Source organism: Anomaloglossus baeobatrachus, chromosome 3 (assembly GCF_048569485.1).
Source record: "Anomaloglossus baeobatrachus isolate aAnoBae1 chromosome 3, aAnoBae1.hap1, whole genome shotgun sequence".
Classification (NCBI taxonomy): Eukaryota; Metazoa; Chordata; class Amphibia; order Anura; family Aromobatidae; genus Anomaloglossus; species Anomaloglossus baeobatrachus.
Genome location: NC_134355.1, coordinates 698,309,846 through 698,330,069, shown reverse-complemented (window position 1 = coordinate 698,330,069; position 20,224 = coordinate 698,309,846). Strand labels below are relative to the sequence as shown.

General features: G+C 45.3%; 21 non-coding genes across 21 annotated transcripts; 17 read left to right on the top strand and 4 right to left on the bottom strand.

Annotated features, from left to right (window-relative positions):
• The first annotated feature begins 35 nt into the window (after nucleotides 1–35).
• TRNAA-UGC (transfer RNA alanine (anticodon UGC)) lies at nucleotides 36–108 on the top strand. Its single transcript has one exon. It is a non-coding gene; the product is annotated as a tRNA-Ala (tRNA).
• Nucleotides 109–709: 601 nt separating this feature from the next.
• On the top strand, nucleotides 710–782 carry TRNAA-CGC (transfer RNA alanine (anticodon CGC)). The gene has a single exon. It is a non-coding gene; the product is annotated as a tRNA-Ala (tRNA).
• A 617-nt stretch (nucleotides 783–1,399) lies between these two features.
• Nucleotides 1,400–1,473, bottom strand: TRNAN-GUU (transfer RNA asparagine (anticodon GUU)). Its single transcript has one exon. It is a non-coding gene; the product is annotated as a tRNA-Asn (tRNA).
• A 1,350-nt stretch (nucleotides 1,474–2,823) lies between these two features.
• Nucleotides 2,824–2,896, top strand: TRNAA-CGC (transfer RNA alanine (anticodon CGC)). The gene has a single exon. It is a non-coding gene; the product is annotated as a tRNA-Ala (tRNA).
• A 617-nt stretch (nucleotides 2,897–3,513) lies between these two features.
• On the bottom strand, nucleotides 3,514–3,587 carry TRNAN-GUU (transfer RNA asparagine (anticodon GUU)). Its single transcript has one exon. It is a non-coding gene; the product is annotated as a tRNA-Asn (tRNA).
• Nucleotides 3,588–4,263: 676 nt separating this feature from the next.
• On the top strand, nucleotides 4,264–4,336 carry TRNAA-UGC (transfer RNA alanine (anticodon UGC)). The gene has a single exon. It is a non-coding gene; the product is annotated as a tRNA-Ala (tRNA).
• Nucleotides 4,337–4,937: 601 nt separating this feature from the next.
• Nucleotides 4,938–5,010, top strand: TRNAA-CGC (transfer RNA alanine (anticodon CGC)). The gene has a single exon. It is a non-coding gene; the product is annotated as a tRNA-Ala (tRNA).
• Nucleotides 5,011–5,627: 617 nt separating this feature from the next.
• On the bottom strand, nucleotides 5,628–5,701 carry TRNAN-GUU (transfer RNA asparagine (anticodon GUU)). Its single transcript has one exon. It is a non-coding gene; the product is annotated as a tRNA-Asn (tRNA).
• Nucleotides 5,702–6,377: 676 nt separating this feature from the next.
• Nucleotides 6,378–6,450, top strand: TRNAA-UGC (transfer RNA alanine (anticodon UGC)). Its single transcript has one exon. It is a non-coding gene; the product is annotated as a tRNA-Ala (tRNA).
• A 600-nt stretch (nucleotides 6,451–7,050) lies between these two features.
• TRNAA-UGC (transfer RNA alanine (anticodon UGC)) lies at nucleotides 7,051–7,123 on the top strand. Its single transcript has one exon. It is a non-coding gene; the product is annotated as a tRNA-Ala (tRNA).
• A 617-nt stretch (nucleotides 7,124–7,740) lies between these two features.
• On the bottom strand, nucleotides 7,741–7,814 carry TRNAN-GUU (transfer RNA asparagine (anticodon GUU)). Its single transcript has one exon. It is a non-coding gene; the product is annotated as a tRNA-Asn (tRNA).
• Nucleotides 7,815–8,490: 676 nt separating this feature from the next.
• On the top strand, nucleotides 8,491–8,563 carry TRNAA-UGC (transfer RNA alanine (anticodon UGC)). The gene has a single exon. It is a non-coding gene; the product is annotated as a tRNA-Ala (tRNA).
• A 600-nt stretch (nucleotides 8,564–9,163) lies between these two features.
• Nucleotides 9,164–9,236, top strand: TRNAA-CGC (transfer RNA alanine (anticodon CGC)). The gene has a single exon. It is a non-coding gene; the product is annotated as a tRNA-Ala (tRNA).
• Nucleotides 9,237–10,603: 1,367 nt separating this feature from the next.
• On the top strand, nucleotides 10,604–10,676 carry TRNAA-UGC (transfer RNA alanine (anticodon UGC)). Its single transcript has one exon. It is a non-coding gene; the product is annotated as a tRNA-Ala (tRNA).
• A 601-nt stretch (nucleotides 10,677–11,277) lies between these two features.
• On the top strand, nucleotides 11,278–11,350 carry TRNAA-CGC (transfer RNA alanine (anticodon CGC)). The gene has a single exon. It is a non-coding gene; the product is annotated as a tRNA-Ala (tRNA).
• Nucleotides 11,351–12,717: 1,367 nt separating this feature from the next.
• Nucleotides 12,718–12,790, top strand: TRNAA-UGC (transfer RNA alanine (anticodon UGC)). The gene has a single exon. It is a non-coding gene; the product is annotated as a tRNA-Ala (tRNA).
• A 602-nt stretch (nucleotides 12,791–13,392) lies between these two features.
• On the top strand, nucleotides 13,393–13,465 carry TRNAA-CGC (transfer RNA alanine (anticodon CGC)). The gene has a single exon. It is a non-coding gene; the product is annotated as a tRNA-Ala (tRNA).
• Nucleotides 13,466–14,832: 1,367 nt separating this feature from the next.
• On the top strand, nucleotides 14,833–14,905 carry TRNAA-UGC (transfer RNA alanine (anticodon UGC)). The gene has a single exon. It is a non-coding gene; the product is annotated as a tRNA-Ala (tRNA).
• A 602-nt stretch (nucleotides 14,906–15,507) lies between these two features.
• On the top strand, nucleotides 15,508–15,580 carry TRNAA-CGC (transfer RNA alanine (anticodon CGC)). Its single transcript has one exon. It is a non-coding gene; the product is annotated as a tRNA-Ala (tRNA).
• A 2,041-nt stretch (nucleotides 15,581–17,621) lies between these two features.
• TRNAA-CGC (transfer RNA alanine (anticodon CGC)) lies at nucleotides 17,622–17,694 on the top strand. Its single transcript has one exon. It is a non-coding gene; the product is annotated as a tRNA-Ala (tRNA).
• Nucleotides 17,695–19,735: 2,041 nt separating this feature from the next.
• TRNAA-CGC (transfer RNA alanine (anticodon CGC)) lies at nucleotides 19,736–19,808 on the top strand. Its single transcript has one exon. It is a non-coding gene; the product is annotated as a tRNA-Ala (tRNA).
• Nucleotides 19,809–20,224: the final 416 nt, after the last annotated feature.

Sequence of the window (20,224 nt, the reverse complement as noted above, 5' to 3'; positions counted from 1 at the left end):
TGTGGCAAGAAACTAAAGGCAGACCTGTCATGCCAGGGGGATTAGCTCAAGTGGTAGAGCGCTCGCTTTGCATGCGAGAGGCAGCGGGATCGATGCCCGCATTCTCCAAGAGTTATTTTTCACATGGTAGCAGTGATTGTCTTTTTACCTCATGCTCAAAACTCCAACAGCTAAAACTAGGAGGCTTTCGATCAAGGACAAAACAAGCCTTCGATAGCTCAGCTGGTAGAGCCGAAGACTGTAGAAGAAAGTTAGCAATCCTTAGGTCGCTGGTTCAATTCCGGCTCGAAGGAGTTTTGCGCATTCTATCGGAAGGTTCATCCGGCTGGGAAACACAGCCCAGCTATGCTCGTTCCGTCCACCTACAAACAGCTCTTCTAGAAAGGTCTCCTCCGTTGTACCTGAGGAGTGAGGAGATCAAAACGTAAGCACAAATCAACAGAGAGTTTTTTGTCTTCTCCGTAGATATGTAAAGGCTTTGCTTGGAAGAGGCGTGCATGTATTTGGAAGCCACCCTTCACCTTGTAAAGTCCTCCGATGATCTTCTACTATGGCAACATGGAACTCACACTTAAAAAAAAAAAAAAAAAAAAAAAAAAGCTATTCTTACAGAAAAAAAATACCATATAACAATGCAGCTTCTCACCTGACATGATAAGAAAATCCCTATGAAGTGTGGCAAGAAACTAAAGGCACAACTGTCACGCCAGGGGAATTAGCTCAAGTGGTAGAGCGCTCGCTTCGCATGTGAGAGGCAGCGGGATCGATGCCCGCATTCTCCAAGAGTTATTTTTCACATGGTAGCAGTGATTGCCTTTTCACCTCATGCTCAAAACTCCAACAGCTAAAACTAGGAGGCTTTCAACCAAAGCCAAGACAAGCCTTCAATAGCTCAGCTGGTAGAGCCAAAGACTGTAGATGTAAATGAGCAAATCCTTGGGTTGCTGGTTCAATTCCAGCTCGAAGGATGTTTGCGCGTTCTATCGGAGGGCTCATCCTGCTAGTAAACACAGCCCAGCTATGCTCCCTCTGTCCACCTACAAACAGCTCTTCTAGAAGGGTCTTCTCCGTTGTACCTGAGGAGTTCAAAACGTAAGCACAAAGCAACAGAGAGTTTTTTGTTGGGAGAGCAGCTCAGCCGAAAGCTAACGTGGAACCTTTTACACCCCTAGAATGCTACTCGAGCCAAAGAGACCATCGCCCCTGAATAAACACAGTCCAGCTAAGCTGCTTCCGTCCACATACAAAGAGCTCTTTTCCAAAAGTCTCCTCCATTCTAACTCGGGAGTTCAAAACGTAGGCAGCGAGCAACAGAGTTATTTGTCGGGAGAGCAATTGAAAGACGACGTGGAACCTTCTTCACTCGTACATAGGCTGCTACTTAAGCAAAAAAGACCATCGTCCCTGGGTGGGCTTGAACCACCATCCTTTCGGTTAACAGCCGAACGCGCTAACCAATTGCGCCACAGAGACGCAAACAGATCTTTCTACAGGAACTCTCAGCCAGGCAGGCCAGGCACAGGTTTCTCAGATCAACTTTTTAACATAATATGACAAAAAGAAATCAGCAAAAACAAAGAGACAATTGCTGATGCTCAGGAGGACTCGAGGCGCCGACAATAAGCTCCTGCTGATGGATTCCATCACAAAGACCAAATACATTTTAGCCACTTTTGAAAAGTCAGTCGATAAATAGACCTTCTCAACGAACAGACCACCGGCAGCAGAGTGGCGCAGCGGAAGCGTGCTGGGCCCATAACCCAGAGGTCGATGGATCGAAACCATCCTCTGCTAATTGATTCTTTTTATACAGGTCATCATTATATTTCTTCGATAAGACTGATATTGTGCTACATTGCAACTTTCGTCTCCAAACTATTAAGGGGTTTTTTATTGCTTACCCCTCGGTTCTTCGTAGATATGTAAAGGGTTTGCTTGGAAGAGGTGTGCATGTATTTGTAAGCCACCCTTCACCTTTTAAACTCCTCCGATGATCTTCTACTATGGTAAAATGGAACTCACACTGTAAAAAAAAAAGCAAGCTATTCTTACATAAAAATTGCCATATAGCATTGCAGCTTCTCACCTGACATGATGAGAAAATCACCGTGAAGTGTGGCAAGAAACTAAAGGCAGACCTGTCATGCCAGGGGGATTAGCTGAAGTGGTAGAGCGCTCGCTTTGCATGCGAGAGGCAGCGGGATCGATGCCCGCATTCTCCAAGAGTTATTTTTCACATGGTAGCAGTGATTGTCTTTTTACCTCATGCTCAAAACTCCAACAGCTAAAACTAGGAGGCTTTCGATCAAGGACAAAACAAGCCTTCGATAGCTCAGCTGGTAGAGCCGAAGACTGTAGAAGAAAGTTAGCAATCCTTAGGTCGCTGGTTCAATTCCGGCTCGAAGGAGTTTTGCGCATTCTATCGGAAGGTTCATCCGGCTGGGAAACACAGCCCAGCTATGCTCGTTCCGTCCACCTACAAACAGCTCTTCTAGAAAGGTCTCCTCCGTTGTACCTGAGGAGTGAGGAGATCAAAACGTAAGCACAAATCAACAGAGAGTTTTTTGTCTTCTCCGTAGATATGTAAAGGCTTTGCTTGGAAGAGGCGTGCATGTATTTGGAAGCCACCCTTCACCTTGTAAAGTCCTCCGATGATCTTCTACTATGGCAACATGGAACTCACACTTAAAAAAAAAAAAAAAAAAAAAAAAAAGCTATTCTTACAGAAAAAAAATACCATATAACAATGCAGCTTCTCACCTGACATGATAAGAAAATCCCTATGAAGTGTGGCAAGAAACTAAAGGCACAACTGTCACGCCAGGGGAATTAGCTCAAGTGGTAGAGCGCTCGCTTCGCATGTGAGAGGCAGCGGGATCGATGCCCGCATTCTCCAAGAGTTATTTTTCACATGGTAGCAGTGATTGCCTTTTCACCTCATGCTCAAAACTCCAACAGCTAAAACTAGGAGGCTTTCAACCAAAGCCAAGACAAGCCTTCAATAGCTCAGCTGGTAGAGCCAAAGACTGTAGATGTAAATGAGCAAATCCTTGGGTTGCTGGTTCAATTCCAGCTCGAAGGATGTTTGCGCGTTCTATCGGAGGGCTCATCCTGCTAGTAAACACAGCCCAGCTATGCTCCCTCTGTCCACCTACAAACAGCTCTTCTAGAAGGGTCTTCTCCGTTGTACCTGAGGAGTTCAAAACGTAAGCACAAAGCAACAGAGAGTTTTTTGTTGGGAGAGCAGCTCAGCCGAAAGCTAACGTGGAACCTTTTACACCCCTAGAATGCTACTCGAGCCAAAGAGACCATCGCCCCTGAATAAACACAGTCCAGCTAAGCTGCTTCCGTCCACATACAAAGAGCTCTTTTCCAAAAGTCTCCTCCATTCTAACTCGGGAGTTCAAAACGTAGGCAGCGAGCAACAGAGTTATTTGTCGGGAGAGCAATTGAAAGACGACGTGGAACCTTCTTCACTCGTACATAGGCTGCTACTTAAGCAAAAAAGACCATCGTCCCTGGGTGGGCTTGAACCACCATCCTTTCGGTTAACAGCCGAACGCGCTAACCAATTGCGCCACAGAGACGCAAACAGATCTTTCTACAGGAACTCTCAGCCAGGCAGGCCAGGCACAGGTTTCTCAGATCAACTTTTTAACATAATATGACAAAAAGAAATCAGCAAAAACAAAGAGACAATTGCTGATGCTCAGGAGGACTCGAGGCGCCGACAATAAGCTCCTGCTGATGGATTCCATCACAAAGACCAAATACATTTTAGCCACTTTTGAAAAGTCAGTCGATAAATAGACCTTCTCAACGAACAGACCACCGGCAGCAGAGTGGCGCAGCGGAAGCGTGCTGGGCCCATAACCCAGAGGTCGATGGATCGAAACCATCCTCTGCTAATTGATTCTTTTTATACAGGTCATCATTATATTTCTTCGATAAGACTGATATTGTGCTACATTGCAACTTTCGTCTCCAAACTATTAAGGGGTTTTTTATTGCTTACCCCTCGGTTCTTCGTAGATATGTAAAGGGTTTGCTTGGAAGAGGTGTGAATGTATTTGTAAGCCACCCTTCACCTTTTAAACTCCTCCGATGATCTTCTACTATGGTAAAATGGAACTCACACTGTAAAAAAAAAAGCAAGCTATTCTTACATAAAAATTGCCATATAGCATTGCAGCTTCTCACCTGACATGATGAGAAAATCACCGTGAAGTGTGGCAAGAAACTAAAGGCAGACCTGTCATGCCAGGGGGATTAGCTCAAGTGGTAGAGCGCTCGCTTTGCATGCGAGAGGCAGCGGGATCGATGCCCGCATTCTCCAAGAGTTATTTTTCACATGGTAGCAGTGATTGTCTTTTTACCTCATGCTCAAAACTCCAACAGCTAAAACTAGGAGGCTTTCGATCAAGGACAAAACAAGCCTTCGATAGCTCAGCTGGTAGAGCCGAAGACTGTAGAAGAAAGTTAGCAATCCTTAGGTCGCTGGTTCAATTCCGGCTCGAAGGAGTTTTGCGCATTCTATCGGAAGGTTCATCCGGCTGGGAAACACAGCCCAGCTATGCTCGTTCCGTCCACCTACAAACAGCTCTTCTAGAAAGGTCTCCTCCGTTGTACCTGAGGAGTGAGGAGATCAAAACGTAAGCACAAATCAACAGAGAGTTTTTTGTCTTCTCCGTAGATATGTAAAGGCTTTGCTTGGAAGAGGCGTGCATGTATTTGGAAGCCACCCTTCACCTTGTAAAGTCCTCCGATGATCTTCTACTATGGCAACATGGAACTCACACTTAAAAAAAAAAAAAAAAAAAAAAAAAAGCTATTCTTACAGAAAAAAAATACCATATAACAATGCAGCTTCTCACCTGACATGATAAGAAAATCCCTATGAAGTGTGGCAAGAAACTAAAGGCACAACTGTCACGCCAGGGGAATTAGCTCAAGTGGTAGAGCGCTCGCTTCGCATGTGAGAGGCAGCGGGATCGATGCCCGCATTCTCCAAGAGTTATTTTTCACATGGTAGCAGTGATTGCCTTTTCACCTCATGCTCAAAACTCCAACAGCTAAAACTAGGAGGCTTTCAACCAAGGCCAAGACAAGCCTTCAATAGCTCAGCTGGTAGAGCCAAAGACTGTAGATGTAAATGAGCAAATCCTTGGGTTGCTGGTTCAATTCCAGCTCGAAGGATGTTTGCGCGTTCTATCGGAGGGCTCATCCTGCTAGTAAACACAGCCCAGCTATGCTCCCTCTGTCCACCTACAAACAGCTCTTCTAGAAGGGTCTCCTCCGTTGTACCTGAGGAGTTCAAAACCTAAGCACAAAGCAACCGAGAGTTTTTTGTTGGGAGAGCAGCTCAGCCGAAAGCTAACGTGGAACCTTTTACACCCCTAGAATGCTACTCGAGCCAAAGAGACCATCGCCCCTGAATAAACACAGTCCAGCTAAGCTGCTTCCGTCCACATACAAAGAGCTCTTTTCCAAAAGTCTCCTCCATTCTAACTCGGGAGTTCAAAACGTAGGCAGCGAGCAACAGAGTTATTTGTCGGGAGAGCAATTGAAAGACGACGTGGAACCTTCTTCACTCGTACATAGGCTGCTACTTAAGCAAAAAAGACCATCGTCCCTGGGTGGGCTTGAACCACCATCCTTTCGGTTAACAGCCGAACGCGCTAACCAATTGCGCCACAGAGACGCAAACAGATCTTTCTACAGGAACTCTCAGCCAGGCAGGCCAGGCACAGGTTTCTCAGATCAACTTTTTAACATAATATGACAAAAAGAAATCAGCAAAAACAAAGAGACAATTGCTGATGCTCAGGAGGACTCGAGGCGCCGACAATAAGCTCCTGCTGATGGATTCCATCACAAAGACCAAATACATTTTAGCCACTTTTGAAAAGTCAGTCGATAAATAGACCTTCTCAACGAACAGACCACCGGCAGCAGAGTGGCGCAGCGGAAGCGTGCTGGGCCCATAACCCAGAGGTCGATGGATCGAAACCATCCTCTGCTAATTGATTCTTTTTATACAGGTCATCATTATATTTCTTCGATAAGACTGATATTGTGCTACATTGCAACTTTCGTCTCCAAACTATTAAGGGGTTTTTTATTGCTTACCCCTCGGTTCTTCGTAGATATGTAAAGGGTTTGCTTGGAAGAGGTGTGCATGTATTTGTAAGCCACCCTTCACCTTTTAAACTCCTCCGATGATCTTCTACTATGGTAAAATGGAACTCACACTGTAAAAAAAAAAGCAAGCTATTCTTACATAAAAATTGCCATATAGCATTGCAGCTTCTCACCTGACATGATGAGAAAATCACCGTGAAGTGTGGCAAGAAACTAAAGGCAGACCTGTCATGCCAGGGGGATTAGCTCAAGTGGTAGAGCGCTCGCTTTGCATGCGAGAGGCAGCGGGATCGATGCCCGCATTCTCCAAGAGTTATTTTTCACATGGTAGCAGTGATTGTCTTTTTACCTCATGCTCAAAACTCCAACAGCTAAAACTAGGAGGCTTTCGATCAAGGACAAAACAAGCCTTCGATAGCTCAGCTGGTAGAGCCGAAGACTGTAGAAGAAAGTTAGCAATCCTTAGGTCGCTGGTTCAATTCCGGCTCGAAGGAGTTTTGCGCATTCTATCGGAAGGTTCATCCGGCTGGGAAACACAGCCCAGCTATGCTCGTTCCGTCCACCTACAAACAGCTCTTCTAGAAAGGTCTCCTCCGTTGTACCTGAGGAGTGAGGAGATCAAAACGTAAGCACAAATCAACAGAGAGTTTTTTGTCTTCTCCGTAGATATGTAAAGGCTTTGCTTGGAAGAGGCGTGCATGTATTTGGAAGCCACCCTTCACCTTGTAAAGTCCTCCGATGATCTTCTACAATGGCAACATGGAACTCACACTTAAAAAAAAAAAAAAAAAAAAAAAAAGCTATTCTTACAGAAAAAAAATACCATATAACAATGCAGCTTCTCACCTGACATGATAAGAAAATCCCTATGAAGTGTGGCAAGAAACTAAAGGCACAACTGTCACGCCAGGGGGATTAGCTCAAGTGGTAGAGCGCTCGCTTTGCATGCGAGAGGCAGCGGGATCGATGCCCGCATTCTCCAAGAGTTATTTTTCACATGGTAGCAGTGATTGCCTTTTCACCTCATGCTCAAAACTCCAACAGCTAAAACTAGGAGGCTTTCAACCAAGGCCAAGACAAGCCTTCAATAGCTCAGCTGGTAGAGCCAAAGACTGTAGATGTAAATGAGCAAATCCTTGGGTTGCTGGTTCAATTCCAGCTCGAAGGATGTTTGCGCGTTCTATCGGAGGGCTCATCCTGCTAGTAAACACAGCCCAGCTATGCTCCCTCTGTCCACCTACAAACAGCTCTTCTAGAAGGGTCTCCTCCGTTGTACCTGAGGAGTTCAAAACGTAAGCACAAAGCAACAGAGAGTTTTTTGTTGGGAGAGCAGCTCAGCCGAAAGCTAACGTGGAACCTTTTACACCCCTAGAATGCTACTCGAGCCAAAGAGACCATCGCCCCTGAATAAACACAGTCCAGCTAAGCTGCTTCCGTCCACATACAAAGAGCTCTTTTCCAAAAGTCTCCTCCATTCTAACTCGGGAGTTCAAAACGTAGGCAGCGAGCAACAGAGTTATTTGTCGGGAGAGCAATTGAAAGACGACGTGGAACCTTCTTCACTCGTACATAGGCTGCTACTTAAGCAAAAAAGACCATCGTCCCTGGGTGGGCTTGAACCACCATCCTTTCGGTTAACAGCCGAACGCGCTAACCAATTGCGCCACAGAGACGCAAACAGATCTTTCTACAGGAACTCTCAGCCAGGCAGGCCAGGCACAGGTTTCTCAGATCAACTTTTTAACATAATATGACAAAAAGAAATCAGCAAAAACAAAGAGACAATTGCTGATGCTCAGGAGGACTCGAGGCGCCGACAATAAGCTCCTGCTGATGGATTCCATCACAAAGACCAAATACATTTTAGCCACTTTTGAAAAGTCAGTCGATAAATAGACCTTCTCAACAAACAGACCACCGGCAGCAGAGTGGCGCAGCGGAAGCGTGCTGGGCCCATAACCCAGAGGTCGATGGATCGAAACCATCCTCTGCTAATTGATTCTTTTTATACAGGTCATCATTATATTTCTTCGATAAGACTGATATTGTGCTACATTGCAACTTTCGTCTCCAAACTATTAAGGGGTTTTTTATTGCTTACCCCTCGGTTCTTCGTAGATATGTAAAGGGTTTGCTTGGAAGAGGTGTGCATGTATTTGTAAGCCACCCTTCACCTTTTAAACTCCTCCGATGATCTTCTACTATGGTAAAATGGAACTCACACTGTAAAAAAAAAAGCAAGCTATTCTTACATAAAAATTGCCATATAGCATTGCAGCTTCTCACCTGACATGATGAGAAAATCACCGTGAAGTGTGGCAAGAAACTAAAGGCAGACCTGTCATGCCAGGGGGATTAGCTCAAGTGGTAGAGCGCTCGCTTTGCATGCGAGAGGCAGCGGGATCGATGCCCGCATTCTCCAAGAGTTATTTTTCACATGGTAGCAGTGATTGTCTTTTTACCTCATGCTCAAAACTCCAACAGCTAAAACTAGGAGGCTTTCGATCAAGGACAAAACAAGCCTTCGATAGCTCAGCTGGTAGAGCCGAAGACTGTAGAAGAAAGTTAGCAATCCTTAGGTCGCTGGTTCAATTCCGGCTCGAAGGAGTTTTGCGCATTCTATCGGAAGGTTCATCCGGCTGGGAAACACAGCCCAGCTATGCTCGTTCCGTCCACCTACAAACAGCTCTTCTAGAAAGGTCTCCTCCGTTGTACCTGAGGAGTGAGGAGATCAAAACGTAAGCACAAATCAACAGAGAGTTTTTTGTCTTCTCCGTAGATATGTAAAGGCTTTGCTTGGAAGAGGCGTGCATGTATTTGGAAGCCACCCTTCACCTTGTAAAGTCCTCCGATGATCTTCTACAATGGCAACATGGAACTCACACTTAAAAAAAAAAAAAAAAAAAAAAAAAGCTATTCTTACAGAAAAAAAATACCATATAACAATGCAGCTTCTCACCTGACATGATAAGAAAATCCCTATGAAGTGTGGCAAGAAACTAAAGGCACAACTGTCACGCCAGGGGAATTAGCTCAAGTGGTAGAGCGCTCGCTTCGCATGTGAGAGGCAGCGGGATCGATGCCCGCATTCTCCAAGAGTTATTTTTCACATGGTAGCAGTGATTGCCTTTTCACCTCATGCTCAAAACTCCAACAGCTAAAACTAGGAGGCTTTCAACCAAGGCCAAGACAAGCCTTCAATAGCTCAGCTGGTAGAGCCAAAGACTGTAGATGTAAATGAGCAAATCCTTGGGTTGCTGGTTCAATTCCAGCTCGACGGATGTTTGCGCGTTCTATCGGAGGGCTCATCCTGCTAGTAAACACAGCCCAGCTATGCTCCCTCTGTCCACCTACAAACAGCTCTTCTAGAAGGGTCTACTCCGTTGTACCTGAGGAGTTCAAAACGTAAGCACAAAGCAACAGAGAGTTTTTTGTTGGGAGAGCAGCTCAGCCGAAAGCTAACGTGGAACCTTTTACACCCCTAGAATGCTACTCGAGCCAAAGAGACCATCGCCCCTGAATAAACACAGTCCAGCTAAGCTGCTTCCGTCCACATACAAAGAGCTCTTTTCCAAAAGTCTCCTCCATTCTAACTCGGGAGTTCAAAACGTAGGCAGCGAGCAACAGAGTTATTTGTCGGGAGAGCAATTGAAAGACGACGTGGAACCTTCTTCACTCGTACATAGGCTGCTACTTAAGCAAAAAAGACCATCGTCCCTGGGTGGGCTTGAACCACCATCCTTTCGGTTAACAGCCGAACACGCTAACCAATTGCGCCACAGAGACGCAAACAGATCTTTCTACAGGAACTCTCAGCCAGGCAGGCCAGGCACAGGTTTCTCAGATCAACTTTTTAACATAATATGACAAAAAGAAATCAGCAAAAACAAAGAGACAATTGCTGATGCTCAGGAGGACTCGAGGCGCCGACAATAAGCTCCTGCTGATGGATTCCATCACAAAGACCAAATACATTTTAGCCACTTTTGAAAAGTCAGTCGATAAATAGACCTTCTCAACTAACAGACCACCGGCAGCAGAGTGGCGCAGCGGAAGCGTGCTGGGCCCATAACCCAGAGGTCGATGGATCGAAACCATCCTCTGCTAATTGATTCTTTTTATACAGGTCATCATTATATTTCTTCGATAAGACTGATATTGTGCTACATTGCAACTTTCGTCTCCAAACTATTAAGGGGTTTTTTATTGCTTACCCCTCGGTTCTTCGTAGATATGTAAAGGGTTTGCTTGGAAGAGGTGTGCATGTATTTGTAAGCCACCCTTCACCTTTTAAACTCCTCCGATGATCTTCTACTATGGTAAAATGGAACTCACACTGTAAAAAAAAAAGCAAGCTATTCTTACATAAAAATTGCCATATAGCATTGCAGCTTCTCACCTGACATGATGAGAAAATCACCGTGAAGTGTGGCAAGAAACTAAAGGCAGACCTGTCATGCCAGGGGGATTAGCTCAAGTGGTAGAGCGCTCGCTTTGCATGCGAGAGGCAGCGGGATCGATGCCCGCATTCTCCAAGAGTTATTTTTCACATGGTAGCAGTGATTGTCTTTTTACCTCATGCTCAAAACTCCAACAGCTAAAACTAGGAGGCTTTCGATCAAGGACAAAACAAGCCTTCGATAGCTCAGCTGGTAGAGCCGAAGACTGTAGAAGAAAGTTAGCAATCCTTAGGTCGCTGGTTCAATTCCGGCTCGAAGGAGTTTTGCGCATTCTATCGGAAGGTTCATCCGGCTGGGAAACACAGCCCAGCTATGCTCGTTCCGTCCACCTACAAACAGCTCTTCTAGAAAGGTCTCCTCCGTTGTACCTGAGGAGTGAGGAGATCAAAACGTAAGCACAAATCAACAGAGAGTTTTTTGTCTTCTCCGTAGATATGTAAAGGCTTTGCTTGGAAGAGGCGTGCATGTATTTGGAAGCCACCCTTCACCTTGTAAAGTCCTCCGATGATCTTCTACTATGGCAACATGGAACTCACACTTAAAAAAAAAAAAAAAAAAAAAAAAAAGCTATTCTTACAGAAAAAAAATACCATATAACAATGCAGCTTCTCACCTGACATGATAAGAAAATCCCTATGAAGTGTGGCAAGAAACTAAAGGCACAACTGTCACGCCAGGGGAATTAGCTCAAGTGGTAGAGCGCTCGCTTCGCATGTGAGAGGCAGCGGGATCGATGCCCGCATTCTCCAAGAGTTATTTTTCACATGGTAGCAGTGATTGCCTTTTCACCTCATGCTCAAAACTCCAACAGCTAAAACTAGGAGGCTTTCAACCAAGGCCAAGACAAGCCTTCAATAGCTCAGCTGGTAGAGCCAAAGACTGTAGATGTAAATGAGCAAATCCTTGGGTTGCTGGTTCAATTCCAGCTCGAAGGATGTTTGCGCGTTCTATCGGAGGGCTCATCCTGCTAGTAAACACAGCCCAGCTATGCTCCCTCTGTCCACCTACAAACAGCTCTTCTAGAAGGGTCTACTCCGTTGTACCTGAGGAGTTCAAAACGTAAGCACAAAGCAACAGAGAGTTTTTTGTTGGGAGAGCAGCTCAGCCGAAAGCTAACGTGGAACCTTTTACACCCCTAGAATGCTACTCGAGCCAAAGAGACCATCGCCCCTGAATAAACACAGTCCAGCTAAGCTGCTTCCGTCCACATACAAAGAGCTCTTTTCCAAAAGTCTCCTCCATTCTAACTCGGGAGTTCAAAACGTAGGCAGCGAGCAACAGAGTTATTTGTCGGGAGAGCAATTGAAAGACGACGTGGAACCTTCTTCACTCGTACATAGGCTGCTACTTAAGCAAAAAAGACCATCGTCCCTGGGTGGGCTTGAACCACCATCCTTTCGGTTAACAGCCGAACACGCTAACCAATTGCGCCACAGAGACGCAAACAGATCTTTCTACAGGAACTCTCAGCCAGGCAGGCCAGGCACAGGTTTCTCAGATCAACTTTTTAACATAATATGACAAAAAAAAATCAGCAAAAACAAAGAGACAATTGCTGATGCTCAGGAGGACTCGAGGCGCCGACAATAAGCTCCTGCTGATGGATTCCATCACAAAGACCAAATACATTTTAGCCACTTTTGAAAAGTCAGTCGATAAATAGACCTTCTCAACTAACAGACCACCGGCAGCAGAGTGGCGCAGCGGAAGCGTGCTGGGCCCATAACCCAGAGGTCGATGGATCGAAACCATCCTCTGCTAATTGATTCTTTTTATACAGGTCATCATTATATTTCTTCGATAAGACTGATATTGTGCTACATTGCAACTTTCGTCTCCAAACTATTAAGGGGTTTTTTATTGCTTACCCCTCGGTTCTTCGTAGATATGTAAAGGGTTTGCTTGGAAGAGGTGTGCATGTATTTGTAAGCCACCCTTCACCTTTTAAACTCCTCCGATGATCTTCTACTATGGTAAAATGGAACTCACACTGTAAAAAAAAAAGCAAGCTATTCTTACATAAAAATTGCCATATAGCATTGCAGCTTCTCACCTGACATGATGAGAAAATCACCGTGAAGTGTGGCAAGAAACTAAAGGCAGACCTGTCATGCCAGGGGGATTAGCTCAAGTGGCAGAGCGCTCGCTTTGCATGCGAGAGGCAGCGGGATCGATGCCCGCATTCTCCAAGAGTTATTTTTCACATGGTAGCAGTGATTGTCTTTTTACCTCATGCTCAAAACTCCAACAGCTAAAACTAGGAGGCTTTCGATCAAGGACAAAACAAGCCTTCGATAGCTCAGCTGGTAGAGCCGAAGACTGTAGAAGAAAGTTAGCAATCCTTAGGTCGCTGGTTCAATTCCGGCTCGAAGGAGTTTTGCGCATTCTATCGGAAGGTTCATCCGGCTGGGAAACACAGCCCAGCTATGCTCGTTCCGTCCACCTACAAACAGCTCTTCTAGAAAGGTCTCCTCCGTTGTACCTGAGGAGTGAGGAGATCAAAACGTAAGCACAAATCAACAGAGAGTTTTTTGTCTTCTCCGTAGATATGTAAAGGCTTTGCTTGGAAGAGGCGTGCATGTATTTGGAAGCCACCCTTCACCTTGTAAAGTCCTCCGATGATCTTCTACTATGGCAACATGGAACTCACACTTAAAAAAAAAAAAAAAAAAAAAAAAAAAGCTATTCTTACAGAAAAAAAATACCATATAACAATGCAGCTTCTCACCTGACATGATAAGAAAATCCCTATGAAGTGTGGCAAGAAACTAAAGGCACAACTGTCACGCCAGGGGAATTAGCTCAAGTGGTAGAGCGCTCGCTTCGCATGTGAGAGGCAGCGGGATCGATGCCCGCATTCTCCAAGAGTTATTTTTCACATGGTAGCAGTGATTGCCTTTTCACCTCATGCTCAAAACTCCAACAGCTAAAACTAGGAGGCTTTCAACCAAGGCCAAGACAAGCCTTCAATAGCTCAGCTGGTAGAGCCAAAGACTGTAGATGTAAATGAGCAAATCCTTGGGTTGCTGGTTCAATTCCAGCTCGAAGGATGTTTGCGCGTTCTATCGGAGGGCTCATCCTGCTAGTAAACACAGCCCAGCTATGCTCCCTCTGTCCACCTACAAACAGCTCTTCTAGAAGGGTCTACTCCGTTGTACCTGAGGAGTTCAAAACGTAAGCACAAAGCAACAGAGAGTTTTTTGTTGGGAGAGCAGCTCAGCCGAAAGCTAACGTGGAACCTTTTACACCCCTAGAATGCTACTCGAGCCAAAGAGACCATCGCCCCTGAATAAACACAGTCCAGCTAAGCTGCTTCCGTCCACATACAAAGAGCTCTTTTCCAAAAGTCTCCTCCATTCTAACTCGGGAGTTCAAAACGTAGGCAGCGAGCAACAGAGTTATTTGTCGGGAGAGCAATTGAAAGACGACGTGGAACCTTCTTCACTCGTACATAGGCTGCTACTTAAGCAAAAAAGACCATCGTCCCTGGGTGGGCTTGAACCACCATCCTTTCGGTTAACAGCCGAACACGCTAACCAATTGCGCCACAGAGACGCAAACAGATCTTTCTACAGGAACTCTCAGCCAGGCAGGCCAGGCACAGGTTTCTCAGATCAACTTTTTAACATAATATGACAAAAAGAAATCAGCAAAAACAAAGAGACAATTGCTGATGCTCAGGAGGACTCGAGGCGCCGACAATAAGCTCCTGCTGATGGATTCCATCACAAAGACCAAATACATTTTAGCCACTTTTGAAAAGTCAGTCGATAAATAGACCTTCTCAACTAACAGACCACCGGCAGCAGAGTGGCGCAGCGGAAGCGTGCTGGGCCCATAACCCAGAGGTCGATGGATCGAAACCATCCTCTGCTAGTTGATTCTTTTTATACAGGTCATCATTATATTTCTTCGATAAGACTGATATTGTGCTACATTGCAACTTTCGTCTCCAAACTATTAAGGGGTTTTTTATTGCTTACCCCTCGGTTCTTCGTAGATATGTAAAGGGTTTGCTTGGAAGAGGTGTGCATGTATTTGTAAGCCACCCTTCACCTTTTAAACTCCTCCGATGATCTTCTACTATGGTAAAATGGAACTCACACTGTAAAAAAAAAAGCAAGCTATTCTTACATAAAAATTGCCATATAGCATTGCAGCTTCTCACCTGACATGATGAGAAAATCACCGTGAAGTGTGGCAAGAAACTAAAGGCAGACCTGTCATGCCAGGGGGATTAGCTCAAGTGGCAGAGCGCTCGCTTTGCATGCGAGAGGCAGCGGGATCGATGCCCGCATTCTCCAAGAGTTATTTTTCACATGGTAGCAGTGATTGTCTTTTTACCTCATGCTCAAAACTCCAACAGCTAAAACTAGGAGGCTTTCGATCAAGGACAAAACAAGCCTTCGATAGCTCAGCTGGTAGAGCCGAAGACTGTAGAAGAAAGTTAGCAATCCTTAGGTCGCTGGTTCAATTCCGGCTCGAAGGAGTTTTGCGCATTCTATCGGAAGGTTCATCCGGCTGGGAAACACAGCCCAGCTATGCTCGTTCCGTCCACCTACAAACAGCTCTTCTAGAAAGGTCTCCTCCGTTGTACCTGAGGAGTGAGGAGATCAAAACGTAAGCACAAATCAACAGAGAGTTTTTTGTCTTCTCCGTAGATATGTAAAGGCTTTGCTTGGAAGAGGCGTGCATGTATTTGGAAGCCACCCTTCACCTTGTAAAGTCCTCCGATGATCTTCTACTAAGGCAACATGGAACTCACACTTAAAAAAAAAAAAAAAAAAAAAAAAAAAGCTATTCTTACAGAAAAAAAATACCATATAACAATGCAGCTTCTCACCTGACATGATAAGAAAATCCCTATGAAGTGTGGCAAGAAACTAAAGGCACAACTGTCACGCCAGGGGAATTAGCTCAAGTGGTAGAGCGCTCGCTTCGCATGTGAGAGGCAGCGGGATCGATGCCCGCATTCTCCAAGAGTTATTTTTCACATGGTAGCAGTGATTGCCTTTTCACCTCATGCTCAAAACTCCAACAGCTAAAACTAGGAGGCTTTCAACCAAGGCCAAGACAAGCCTTCAATAGCTCAGCTGGTAGAGCCAAAGACTGTAGATGTAAATGAGCAAATCCTTGGGTTGCTGGTTCAATTCCAGCTCGAAGGATGTTTGCGCGTTCTATCGGAGGGCTCATCCTGCTAGTAAACACAGCCCAGCTATGCTCCCTCTGTCCACCTACAAACAGCTCTTCTAGAAGGGTCTCCTCCGTTGTACCTGAGGAGTTCAAAACGTAAGCACAAAGCAACAGAGAGTTTTTTGTTGGGAGAGCAGCTCAGCCGAAAGCTAACGTGGAACCTTTTACACCCCTAGAATGCTACTCGAGCCAAAGAGACCATCGCCCCTGAATAAACACAGTCCAGCTAAGCTGCTTCCGTCCACATACAAAGAGCTCTTTTCCAAAAGTCTCCTCCATTCTAACTCGGGAGTTCAAAACGTAGGCAGCGAGCAACAGAGTTATTTGTCGGGAGAGCAATTGAAAGACGACGTGGAACCTTCTTCACTCGTACATAGGCTGCTACTTAAGCAAAAAAGACCATCGTCCCTGGGTGGGCTTGAACCACCATCCTTTCGGTTAACAGCCGAACACGCTAACCAATTGCGCCACAGAGACGCAAACAGATCTTTCTACAGGAACTCTCAGCCAGGCAGGCCAGGCACAGGTTTCTCAGATCAACTTTTTAACATAATATGACAAAAAGAAATCAGCAAAAACAAAGAGACAATTGCTGATGCTCAGGAGGACTCGAGGCGCCGACAATAAGCTCCTGCTGATGGATTCCATCACAAAGACCAAATACATTTTAGCCACTTTTGAAAAGTCAGTCGATAAATAGACCTTCTCAACTAACAGACCACCGGCAGCAGAGTGGCGCAGCGGAAGCGTGCTGGGCCCATAACCCAGAGGTCGATGGATCGAAACCATCCTCTGCTAATTGATTCTTTTTATACAGGTCATCATTATATTTCTTCGATAAGACTGATATTGTGCTACATTGCAACTTTCGTCTCCAAACTATTAAGGGGTTTTTTATTGCTTACCCCTCGGTTCTTCGTAGATATGTAAAGGGTTTGCTTGGAAGAGGTGTGCATGTATTTGTAAGCCACCCTTCACCTTTTAAACTCCTCCGATGATCTTCTACTATGGTAAAATGGAACTCACACTGTAAAAAAAAAAGCAAGCTATTCTTACATAAAAATTGCCATATAGCATTGCAGCTTCTCACCTGACATGATGAGAAAATCACCGTGAAGTGTGGCAAGAAACTAAAGGCAGACCTGTCATGCCAGGGGGATTAGCTCAAGTGGTAGAGCGCTCGGTTTGCATGCGAGAGGCAGCGGGATCGATGCCCGCATTCTCCAAGAGTTATTTTTCACATGGTAGCAGTGATTGTCTTTTTACCTCATGCTCAAAACTCCAACAGCTAAAACTAGGAGGCTTTCGATCAAGGACAAAACAAGCCTTCGATAGCTCAGCTGGTAGAGCCGAAGACTGTAGAAGAAAGTTAGCAATCCTTAGGTCGCTGGTTCAATTCCGGCTCGAAGGAGTTTTGCGCATTCTATCGGAAGGTTCATCCGGCTGGGAAACACAGCCCAGCTATGCTCGTTCCGTCCACCTACAAACAGCTCTTCTAGAAAGGTCTCCTCCGTTGTACCTGAGGAGTGAGGAGATCAAAACGTAAGCACAAATCAACAGAGAGTTTTTTGTCTTCTCCGTAGATATGTAAAGGCTTTGCTTGGAAGAGGCGTGCATGTATTTGGAAGCCACCCTTCACCTTGTAAAGTCCTCCGATGATCTTCTACTATGGCAACATGGAACTCACACTTAAAAAAAAAAAAAAAAAAAAAAAAAAGCTATTCTTACAGAAAAAAAATACCATATAACAATGCAGCTTCTCACCTGACATGATAAGAAAATCCCTATGAAGTGTGGCAAGAAACTAAAGGCACAACTGTCACGCCAGGGGAATTAGCTCAAGTGGTAGAGCGCTCGCTTCGCATGTGAGAGGCAGCGGGATCGATGCCCGCATTCTCCAAGAGTTATTTTTCACATGGTAGCAGTGATTGCCTTTTCACCTCATGCTCAAAACTCCAACAGCTAAAACTAGGAGGCTTTCAACCAAGGTCAAGACAAGCCTTCAATAGCTCAGCTGGTAGAGCCAAAGACTGTAGATGTAAATGAGCAAATCCTTGGGTTGCTGGTTCAATTCCAGCTCGAAGGATGTTTGCGCGTTCTATCGGAGGGCTCATCCTGCTAGTAAACACAGCCCAGCTATGCTCCCTCTGTCCACCTACAAACAGCTCTTCTAGAAGGGTCTCCTCCGTTGTACCTGAGGAGTTCAAAACGTAAGCACAAAGCAACAGAGAGTTTTTTGTTGGGAGAGCAGCTCAGCCGAAAGCTAACGTGGAACCTTTTACACCCCTAGAATGCTACTCGAGCCAAAGAGACTATCGCCCCTGAATAAACACAGTCCAGCTAAGCTGCTTCCGTCCACATACAAAGAGCTCTTTTCCAAAAGTCTCCTCCATTCTAACTCGGGAGTTCAAAACGTAGGCAGCGAGCAACAGAGTTATTTGTCGGGAGAGCAATTGAAAGACGACGTGGAACCTTCTTCACTCGTACATAGGCTGCTACTTAAGCAAAAAAGACCATCGTCCCTGGGTGGGCTTGAACCACCATCCTTTCGGTTAACAGCCGAACACGCTAACCAATTGCGCCACAGAGACGCAAACAGATCTTTCTACAGGAACTCTCAGCCAGGCAGGCCAGGCACAGGTTTCTCAGATCAACTTTTTAACATAATATGACAAAAAGAAATCAGCAAAAACAAAGAGACAATTGCTGATGCTCAGGAGGACTCGAGGCGCCGACAATAAGCTCCTGCTGATGGATTCCATCACAAAGACCAAATACATTTTAGCCACTTTTGAAAAGTCAGTCGATAAATAGACCTTCTCAACTAACAGACCACCGGCAGCAGAGTGGCGCAGCGGAAGCGTGCTGGGCCCATAACCCAGAGGTCGATGGATCGAAACCATCCTCTGCTAATTGATTCTTTTTATACAGGTCATCATTATATTTCTTCGATAAGACTGATATTGTGCTACATTGCAACTTTCGTCTCCAAACTATTAAGGGGTTTTTTATTGCTTACCCCTCGGTTCTTCGTAGATATGTAAAGGGTTTGCTTGGAAGAGGTGTGCATGTATTTGTAAGCCACCCTTCACCTTTTAAACTCCTCCGATGATCTTCTACTATGGTAAAATGGAACTCACACTGTAAAAAAAAAAGCAAGCTATTCTTACATAAAAATTGCCATATAGCATTGCAGCTTCTCACCTGACATGATGAGAAAATCACCGTGAAGTGTGGCAAGAAACTAAAGGCAGACCTGTCATGCCAGGGGGATTAGCTCAAGTGGTAGAGCGCTCGGTTTGCATGCGAGAGGCAGCGGGATCGATGCCCGCATTCTCCAAGAGTTATTTTTCACATGGTAGCAGTGATTGTCTTTTTACCTCATGCTCAAAACTCCAACAGCTAAAACTAGGAGGCTTTCGATCAAGGACAAAACAAGCCTTCGATAGCTCAGCTGGTAGAGCCGAAGACTGTAGAAGAAAGTTAGCAATCCTTAGGTCGCTGGTTCAATTCCGGCTCGAAGGAGTTTTGCGCATTCTATCGGAAGGTTCATCCGGCTGGGAAACACAGCCCAGCTATGCTCGTTCCGTCCACCTACAAACAGCTCTTCTAGAAAGGTCTCCTCCGTTGTACCTGAGGAGTGAGGAGATCAAAACGTAAGCACAAATCAACAGAGAGTTTTTTGTCTTCTCCGTAGATATGTAAAGGCTTTGCTTGGAAGAGGCGTGCATGTATTTGGAAGCCACCCTTCACCTTGTAAAGTCCTCCGATGATCTTCTACTATGGCAACATGGAACTCACACTTAAAAAAAAAAAAAAAAAAAAAAAAAAGCTATTCTTACAGAAAAAAAATACCATATAACAATGCAGCTTCTCACCTGACATGATAAGAAAATCCCTATGAAGTGTGGCAAGAAACTAAAGGCACAACTGTCACGCCAGGGGAATTAGCTCAAGTGGTAGAGCGCTCGCTTCGCATGTGAGAGGCAGCGGGATCGATGCCCGCATTCTCCAAGAGTTATTTTTCACATGGTAGCAGTGATTGCCTTTTCACCTCATGCTCAAAACTCCAACAGCTAAAACTAGGAGGCTTTCAACCAAGGCCAAGACAAGCCTTCAATAGCTCAGCTGGTAGAGCCAAAGACTGTAGATGTAAATGAGCAAATCCTTGGGTTGCTGGTTCAATTCCAGCTCGAAGGATGTTTGCGCGTTCTATCGGAGGGCTCATCCTGCTAGTAAACACAGCCCAGCTATGCTCCCTCTGTCCACCTACAAACAGCTCTTCTAGAAGGGTCTCCTCCGTTGTACCTGAGGAGTTCAAAACGTAAGCACAAAGCAACAGAGAGTTTTTTGTTGGGAGAGCAGCTCAGCCGAAAGCTAACGTGGAACCTTTTACACCCCTAGAATGCTACTCGAGCCAAAGAGACCAT